This window comes from Manduca sexta, chromosome 12 (assembly GCF_014839805.1).
Source record: "Manduca sexta isolate Smith_Timp_Sample1 chromosome 12, JHU_Msex_v1.0, whole genome shotgun sequence".
Lineage (NCBI taxonomy): Eukaryota > Metazoa > Arthropoda > Insecta > Lepidoptera > Sphingidae > Manduca > Manduca sexta.
Genome location: NC_051126.1, coordinates 11,522,022 through 11,531,839, shown reverse-complemented (window position 1 = coordinate 11,531,839; position 9,818 = coordinate 11,522,022).

Sequence of the window (9,818 nt, the reverse complement as noted above, 5' to 3'; positions counted from 1 at the left end):
AACGCCCGTTGTTTGAGAGACGTGGATTAGTCGCAGCGTCGTCAGCACTCCTTTATTTGCATACTTGAACGATGGATTCTGACGAAAAACTGTTCGTAACTTGCATTTTATGTTTTTATTCCATTCCGAATGTTCGCGAGAAGATTTTGAAGCGGTTATTTGGTACAAATATAGTTTAGTTCTTTGAGACTTTGTTTTGAGTTGGTGAATAAAAATTTAATTTAAAAAATTTGAAAGTATAAAAATAGTGTTAATGTAGTAAAATATGGGCAATTATAAACTGGTTAAATATTACTAAAATCTGTTTATATTTATTTATTGTAATATATAAATCAAAAATAGATCATAAATTTGAATTACAGTCATGAAAACATCCAAAATCCTTACTTTTTTTCGTCTTCATCACTCTCACACAAACAGAAAAGCACTAATAAGACATTCGTGGTTGTAGGATATAGTTTACATCCGCCCGGATAGCGACCACCGTACACAAGGTGTTAATACCCCATAGTGGCCCACGTAAGTGTGTCGCATTCAGAATCAGCCTGTGTATATCCAGTTCCAACAGGCCGGCATAATTGTATCGACTGCCGAGGGTAATCATCTCTCTTTACCATTTGTTACCATCAGGTGCAATGAACTAACTTCGTCGTAAACTTTTAGAAGACAATTGTAAAAATGATTATTCGTTTTGGATGTTCAAATAACTTTATTAAACTGCAAAGCGACGAATGCGTATGAGGTACATAGCGCGATGAAGTTCGGGAGTAAAGACATGTCCACGGCGACACCTCCGTATGTCTTTATGTGAAGAGGTCTCGTGATCACGACGCGCAGGAGGTCCCGGGTGGCCACTCTGCACTCGGGCTCTGGAAGTTTCAAATCGTAATAAAAAAATCAAGATTCACATTTCACTTAATTGATGAGTATTTTCTTTTAAATGTCTACAACTCATTTTGGACAAACATAAAAAAAAAAAACTGTTCATGACTCAGCTGTTTTAGAGATAACAGACAAGCAAACAGTCAAATATAAAACATAACGTGTGTAAATTTTGGTAACGAGATATTGCCATATTGTAATGAACTCTTCGATATACGGCACACTTAAATACTTGTGAAGTCTACCAGTCCACACTAGGCCGGCGTGGTTGACTAATGCCTACCCCCCCGAGCTGGTTACTTCGGTTTGTACCTTGTTATATAAGTAATTTTAATAGTAGTTTAGAAATAATAATAATTTTTCTTATGTTTTGTTTAGACGTATCATAAGTGCAACTTTGTTCGCCTACGTGATAAATAAAGTATTTTATTTTATTTTACTCTCTCAGTAGTAGAGGTGGCCTGCATATAATACAGGGCTTATATTATTATTATATATAATTATACATAGCGTAAGCCTTAACAATTATAAAAAACATCTTTACAACCCCAGGTTTACCCAACATTGCGACTCTTAACACTTACCATTAACACAATGAAGCAATAACGCGCTGAGTCTTCGCCTCAGATTAAGGTAGTTGTTCTCGCATTGCTGTGCCGCTAGCGACAATAAGTACATCACACTAAGGTATGCCAATAAAGTAGACACATACGGGAACTTCCTTGAAGGTGTGAACATGCCCTGGATAAAGTTTGATTGTTAATAGTATATCGGGATTACGATTTCACAATAATTATATTTCACAATATTATGTATGTGTAGAAAGAAAATAGAATAAATAATGGGATAAAAGTAGTTTATGTCCTTTAAGTCTCAAACTGTCCATACTAAATTTCATCGAAATCCGCACAAAGTATATTGTGTTCAGACAATAGCGGCGGAAGACTTTGGTTTATTATATGTAAGGGTTATTGGGTAGTAAGCGATTGTGATTAGTGCCGGTTATTTAGTTAATTGATCCTTTGAGAGGACAAAATAAAAAATAAAGGAATAAGGCACGTTCCGTGGTTAAAATCTATCGGGTATAAATAAATACTTACAAACACGCTTAGCGATGTCATTGAGTACAGCAATAAGATGTAGTAAAAAAACGTTGACAAAAGCATCACTGATAACTGCGAGAAGAAATGAAGTTAGTGTACACATTAGTTTTCTTGGCAAAACATCGGATTTACCGCTTTGATATCCTTGTTTTGCTACCCGCGTGAGATTTCAGCTTTATTCCGTATTGCAAGTGTAGTGAGATTACCAGGGATTTTAATTCCCCGTGATTCCCGAATTCCCGGATCTAGGTTAACACCTATATATTTAACGAAATATTTTTCTTAATCGGGTGAACCTTGTTTGTTAACCATGCACTATTAAAGAACTAATTAGACATAACGACTTAATTCCAATGGGACAATATAGTTTTTGAAAATCTAAAATAACACTTACTTGAAAATTGAACACTGTGTTGAATATATTTAAAGTTTTATTTACATTCCTGTACGCCTGGGACCATTTGTCCAATAGGTTAATGCGGTATTGTGTGGCAGCTTGGTATTTTACTTTTAAGTCACCAATACTTTCAATGTACGCAATTTCCTCATCAATCGATTCAGTAATACAAGACAATTGTTGCGCTATTATATTAATAATGCAATTTATCGCCATAAATTCGTAAATGTACCTCAGATCTGAGACGTATATTTCCATTTGTAATACGTAGAACATTGCTTGACTTATATATGGTATACCTGAATTATGTTGTATCCAGATAAAAATAAAAATACAAACATTAACCATAATAAGTAAGCCGATGAAACAGGTGATACGTTTATGCTTTTTGTCCAATTTATCGAAGTTGTTAATATCGAAAAATGTTTGCTGCGTCTCCATGCTTTCTAACAGCTTTTGAAAATTTGAGGACGTCCAGCAAACTAACGGTAGAAGAATCGTTGAGTTTGCCGTTGATAAGACGAAATAAAATAACTCCACATTTTGATCGTACAAGCCGTAATGACTACGTACGGCTAAATTAACGATTGCTATGAATATTTCAGCACATAACCTCAACACTATAAGAAATTGCGTAATTTTTTTATAATCACAAAAATTTCTGTAGACACCAGTAATGGTTTCTACTGCCATGACAAACTGCAATGTTTTAATCTTCATGGTTGTTGTATTCCTGAGCGCAATACTGTTGATTATTATGGAGTCGATGTAATCCATTTGTGACTGTAAATTAATAACGAATTAATAATTCAGGTAACACGTCATATTTCCATTTCATTTAATAGCAATGATGTTATAACTAACGCGGCCATTTTTTGCTTTATAAGTGTATTTATAATTTTGGTTTGATTAATAAAAAGTTCTTTGTTTGAAATGTTTATTTTGTTCTTTGAAGGAGTTGGTTTTCTAGATAAACTTGTATAAAACGATGTTTTACAGTAATTACAGAACACTATAAGCGTTCTTTTAAATATAGATATTCTTTTCAATATATTATGTAAGTTTTCCTGCCTTCCTGTTTCCAAGCATTATAAAGGCATATCCATTGCTGGTGGTAGGATATTTTATATCCGCCCGGATAGCGACCACCGCACACAAAATGTTAAAACCCGTCACAGTAGCCCACGTAAGTGTGTCGCGTTCCGGGATCAGCCCGTGTATATCCGGTTCCAACAGACCGGCACAATAGGGTACCGGACTCATTTTTGTTCTTTACTATTATCAAATATTTTCACAATATAAATTATAACACAGAAGGAATTATTAAAATCCGCTTAAAAATCAACAAGTTATAAGTCTTTGAATTTCGGTGGAAGGGGTAATTAACAAGAAACAGAAAAGAGACGAAATACCCACATGTGACGTCATCGGGAATTAAGACGCGTGCGAAAGAAAGAGATGAAGCGATATCCCCACATCGCGGCCACTTCTGCACATTACAATATTTTAAATATGAATAACTCGCTCATTTTTTAACCAATTTGTATGCAGTTTTCGCAGGAGTGCTTCTTTTTCGTATTATTAACCATTACATATAGAATAATGTACAAAATCAAGCATAGGCTGGTCCGCTATTGTGTTGACTGCCGAGGGTTATCATCTCTCGTCAGTCGACATTCTATTTGACTCCACTTCACTTACCATCAAGATCAGTAGGGTTACTTTATCGTGCCAGTACAAAAAAGACAATGAAGTAGTTCATATCCATGTGTTAAATAAATTAATTTCTATTTACTTCGTTCATAGACAATTTTCATACGTATCGTTTCGTACATTTTTAATTGCCAAGGCGCAAATTTCACGGCGGCTTAGGGCCTAAAAATCCCACGTGCGAGGGATTAAATAAAGATAAGTAAAGATAATGAGAGAGGCGTGTTCTTAATTAAATATTGAAAGTATTTCGAATTCTCGCGAAGCGTATTAAGTTGACTGCCTCGGTGGCGTAGTTGTACTGCATGCGCGGTACGGCAGCGCTCTGAGGTCCTGGGTTCGAATCCCAGGTCGGGCAAAGTGATATTTGGGTTTTTCTGCTGAGTATCAGCCCGGAGTCTGGAATTTGTGCCCGATATGGCGATAGGCTCGCCCCCTATCACATCATGGGACGGAACACACTTGGCGGAAAGTGGGTGCCATGGTTGCGCTTCTGCATACCCCTTCGGGGATAAAATGCGTGATGTTGTGTGTGTGTGCGTATTAAGTTTTAGCACAGGGCCACATTAATAAGACTCATTGTAATAAAAGAAAGACCGTCAGATAAAATGGCATGTTTAGGATATCGCATAAGATTTTTTTTTGTTCTCAGTGATTTTTTTGTACAGGCACGGGAACGTAACTTTACTGCACCTGATAGTAAGCGCGGGATCTAGATAGAACGTTGACTGATTTTTTTTTTATGTTATAAGGGGCGAATGTGCAAACGGTAAGTGATCACCGTCGCCCACGAACATCTGCAATACCAGGGGGTATAGAGATGCGTTGCCGGCCTTTTAGGTAGGAAAACGCTTTTTTTAAGGACGCCAGGTCGTATTTATCCGGAAATGATGAGAGATGATTACCCCTCGTCAGCCCACACAATCATGCTGGCCTGTTCTAACTGGACATACAGGCTGATTAGTGGCCACTATGGTGCGTTTTAACACCTTGTTTACGATAGTCGCTATCTTGGTGGAGGACAAATATCATATCCTGCTATCAGCAAACGTATTTTCATTCACTTTATGCGATATTCTTAACATAATGTCTACATAATACATAAACATAATTATTTCATTCCTACCTTCAATAGTAACAATTCCAACATATTAAATCTATTTCACATAATTTCTACAAAAAAGAGAATAAAGGCTCAAAAGAAATCAATGAGTCTAGTTCAGTCTGTTAGAGAAAAATGTATTTTAGTTGACTGTATGACCGATTAGTGATCTGGATTCGGTGAGGCTCGGTGACTCGCATATCAATTAACACACGTGGTGCAAATGAATCGGGTATGAATGGTGCAAAGCGTCAGTGCGTTCACTGTGTGGACTGATATTGGCCTCAGTTGAACGTATTTAGTAAATATTCGATATTTAAATGTTTGAGTTTTTGATTTCGGTCGACTTTTTCGTTTAGTGGTTGGGTGTATAAATGGATAGGAGGTCCTTAGTTTGATTTTCAGGTCGGTGAATACTTAATTTTTTCGTACCCATTGCTAGTTGTTATACAAGCAAGTTCATTGCAGAAAGGTTTCCGGTTCTTATTATAATTGAAGTCACTTATTCTAAACTCATCCGAATGTGTGCGGAACACATTATTTAAAGCATGGTGCAGACAAAAGTAGTTTTCTCAACTGACCACATTTTTGACATTCACTCTTTTCAAGGGATTCAGCCAAAGAAAATGTTGCAAGAAAAGGCCACGTGAATCGTACCTAATCTAAAAATCTAGACCTTTTCAGTCCTATTCGCTTTGACAAAGTTGGCGAAAGTAACTCACCCTGTACCCTTAAATCAACCAATATTTATACTGCACTTCAAGCATAATCCGAGTTAAATCAATAGTGGTCGGCATAATAAATATGTCGGTTAATAAATCCTCTACATAAAATTTTAAGCCGTGCTCCGAAGAGGATGGTAAACATAATAATTGTCAGCAATAAAACCACAATGATCAGGACATTGTTAATTATTTTAGCGCAGCTCCACTGAAGAGCTCATCAGGTTTACGGACGTGGTACAAATATAAATGGCTGTTATTATGCTGGATTTATTGCGATGTAATGCAGTTATTTTATACTCGTTTGATAGTCCTAATGCTCAATATATATAGATTAAATATAGCCTTTAGCAGTGGTGGAGACTCCGTATTGACTGATTTCTGCTGGCTTATTTATTTATTTACACTTTATATATAGAGAAGTATATAAGCGGACTTAATGCCAAAGACATTTTCTACCAGTCGACATTAAGGTGGTGCAGATATAAACAAAGGTAGGTGCAAATATGAATGGTGAAGTAAATTCCTTTTCGTAATATAATTATCATCAGAACGATTTGTAGACCGTATTTATGTATATTACTTATTTTGGCGTGGCCCAACATGTTGGCGTGGGCACTTTTTCCATGTCAACTTTGCTCTATTGGTCATATTGTAGATATCAATGGTCAAAACAAAGATTTGACGCTCAATTATTGCAAGACGCTTTGAAAGATAAAATTTTATATGAAGGAACAGTAGTTGAAAAGGAATTAGAAAAACAGGGTGTTCTAAAGTCGGCATAGTCAGTATTTATTTTAAATTAAAAGGTTCATTTATGAAATTCAAGTTCAAGTTACTGTTAGTATAGAATTGCTATTAATGATTATATCCACAATTTACATATGTCTCGATCCGCGTGAATTAAATCGCGCAATTCAGCGCGCGCATTTTCAACTTCCAACGTTGTCGGAGATGGCTGCAAAGTTAAGCGGGGCGCGTTTCTTTTCGGTATTGGATGCCAATTCTGGGTTTTGGACTATTCAGCTAGACAATGAAAGTGCAGACTTATGTACTTTTGCAACTCCTTTCGGAAGGTATCAATTTCTACGTTTACCATTCGGTATCAATTCAGCTCCCGAGGTTTTTCATGGGAAAATCCGTCAATACTTGGAAGATCTGGACGGTGTTGACAGTTTTATAGACGATATAATAGTATGGGGGTCTACTAAACAGGAACATGATTCTAGGCTCAGGGCGTTATTAGAAAGAGCTCGAAATATAAATTTAAAATTTAATAAAGATAAATGTAAGTTATGTGTTAGAGAGGTCACCTATTTAGGACACGTTTTCGACGAAAATGGGATGAGGCCCGACTATAATAAAATAAAAGCAATTAAGGAAATGCCTACTCCTAAAAATAGAAAAGATCTTGAAAGATTTTTGGGAGCGGTCAATTATTTGTCTAAATTCATTCCCAATTATTCAAAACATGCCAATCCACTAACAAGTTTACTAAAGAAGGACTATAGTTGGCAATGGGAACAAAGCGAACAGGCAGCATTTGATAAACTTAAACAATGTGTGTGTAATGCGCCAGTGTTAGCCTTATATGATTTAATTGTTAAGTACATACCAGGCAAATATATGTATATTCCAGACACACTGTCTCGAGCGCCTTTACCGGATTTATATAGCGAAGAAATAAGTACAAATGTTTTATACCAAGTGCAAATGTTAGTCAACAATATGCCTATTTCGAATGGCAAACTGTCCTTAATTAAAAAACATACAGCGAACGACTCGGAACTAAAACTACTATTAAATTATATTAAAACGGGATGGCCTGAATGTAAAAGTAATGTATCACAAGAAGTTAGGCAATATTGGTCAATAAAGGATGACTTATTTAGTGTAGACGACACAATATTCAGAAATAATTTGGTGGTAATTCCAAAATCCTTAAGAGCAAACATGCTTAATATTATACATGAGGGGCATCTAGGTATAGACCGGTGTAAACGGCGCGCGAGACAGGTGCTGTACTGGCCAAATATGTCACAGGATATAGAAATGTTTGTTCAAAGATGTCCAACTTGTCAGGAGTGCTCAAACAATCCCGCCAAAGAACCCATGATTCCGTCGCATATACCTGAAATACCGTGGGAAAAAGTAGGTTCCGATATATTTGAATTTAGAAGACAATACTTTTTAATAATTGTCGATTTTTATTCTAACTATATAGAAGTCAGTAAATTGAATAAATTAACATCAAACTTAGTAATTCAAGCAATGAAAGAAATTTTTTCCAGACACGGTATTCCTAAAATAGTTATAAGTGATAACGGGACTCAATATAGTAGTCGGGAATTTAAACATTTTGCGGAACAATGGGGTTTTGATCACGTGACATCGTCTCCGAATTACCCGCAATCAAATGGAAAAAGTGAACGAGCGGTACAGACCATAAAAAATCTTTTGAAAAAGTCAGTTATTAACAATAGTGATTTTTATATAGCACTTCTTAACTTTAGAAATACCCCACGAGATGGTTTGAGCTCTCCATCGCAACTCTTAATGGGTCGAAGACTAAGATGTAAGTTACCGGTGCATTCTGAATTGTTAAAGCCTAAGCCTGTTGATCCAATAGAATATACTAAAATGTTGAAAAATCAATGCATATCTAAAAAATATTATGACAGGACCTGCAAGTCTCTGCCTCCTCTCAATTTAAAGGATCATGTGATTTGCATTAATGGAAAACATAAATGTCGCGGTACTGTAATTGGTAAAGCGGATACTCCCAGGTCCTACATAATACAAAATAAATTAGGAGCCAAATTTAGGCGTAATCGACGGCATTTAATAAAATGTGCAACAGATAATGTTCCATCAACATCAACCGCTCAGATGTGCGATAACGCGGCCGGGGAAGGGGATCTGCGGCGCCAGTTGACTCCTAACATTAATAATTATGATGACAAAATAAATCCTGCTATTCCTGCTGATAAGCGACGCACTTCTCCACAACCGCAGCCATCGCCACCAGTTACACGCAGCAGAGTAAAAAAAATGATATTGAAAACGATACATCATATATGAATATAACTCGAATGTCAAATATGTACTACCTATTATAATAATATTATAAGATGTTGTTTAGAAATAAGTAAAAAAAAAATAAAAAAAAAAAAAAAAAAAATATTGAATGTTCCTTTATGGTGGTGGGTATCTTATAGATCTTATGTGATCTATTAATATGGGGGAGATGTAGTGGTTATGTGTAGTATAAATATTATGTGGGTATCTGTAAAATACGGTTGTTGTCCGACATCGTCGTTTCATTACACAACAAGTATCTATAAAGAAAGAAAGATTTTATTATTGTTGGGACTTTTATTATTGGGACAACATGAGTATCACATGTATAGTAAAGAAGATAAAAAAAAAACAAAAAATGTAAATGAATATAACACAATTATACCTATTGTGCCAACAATGGGAACCTTCATTCTGCTCCTTGCTGCAGTACCAGGCTGACTGACACTGCAGCGCTGATTTTCAATGGGGGACCCAGGTGACGTACGAACACTCAGTGTGAAATATAATTTGTGTTATGTCAGAATCCCTTTCGGAAAATTTTACTTTCGCCACTGGCCTTTAGTTAATCCAGGACATACATCTGCCAAATATCATCCACGACTGATTTAAATTGATTTTATTTCTAACATACAAGCACCTTCATAAACTTTCGTGTTAGAAGTAGGATTTTTTGTTACTTCGTGGAAATTTTATGAATGTCAATAACTTGTCCTAATTCTTATACACTTAAAGAACTTTATTGAAAGCTACCGATTATGGTTAAGGAATGTAGGAGTAACTTGGATGTGTGAGATCACACCCACGATAGGACAGAAATTGTA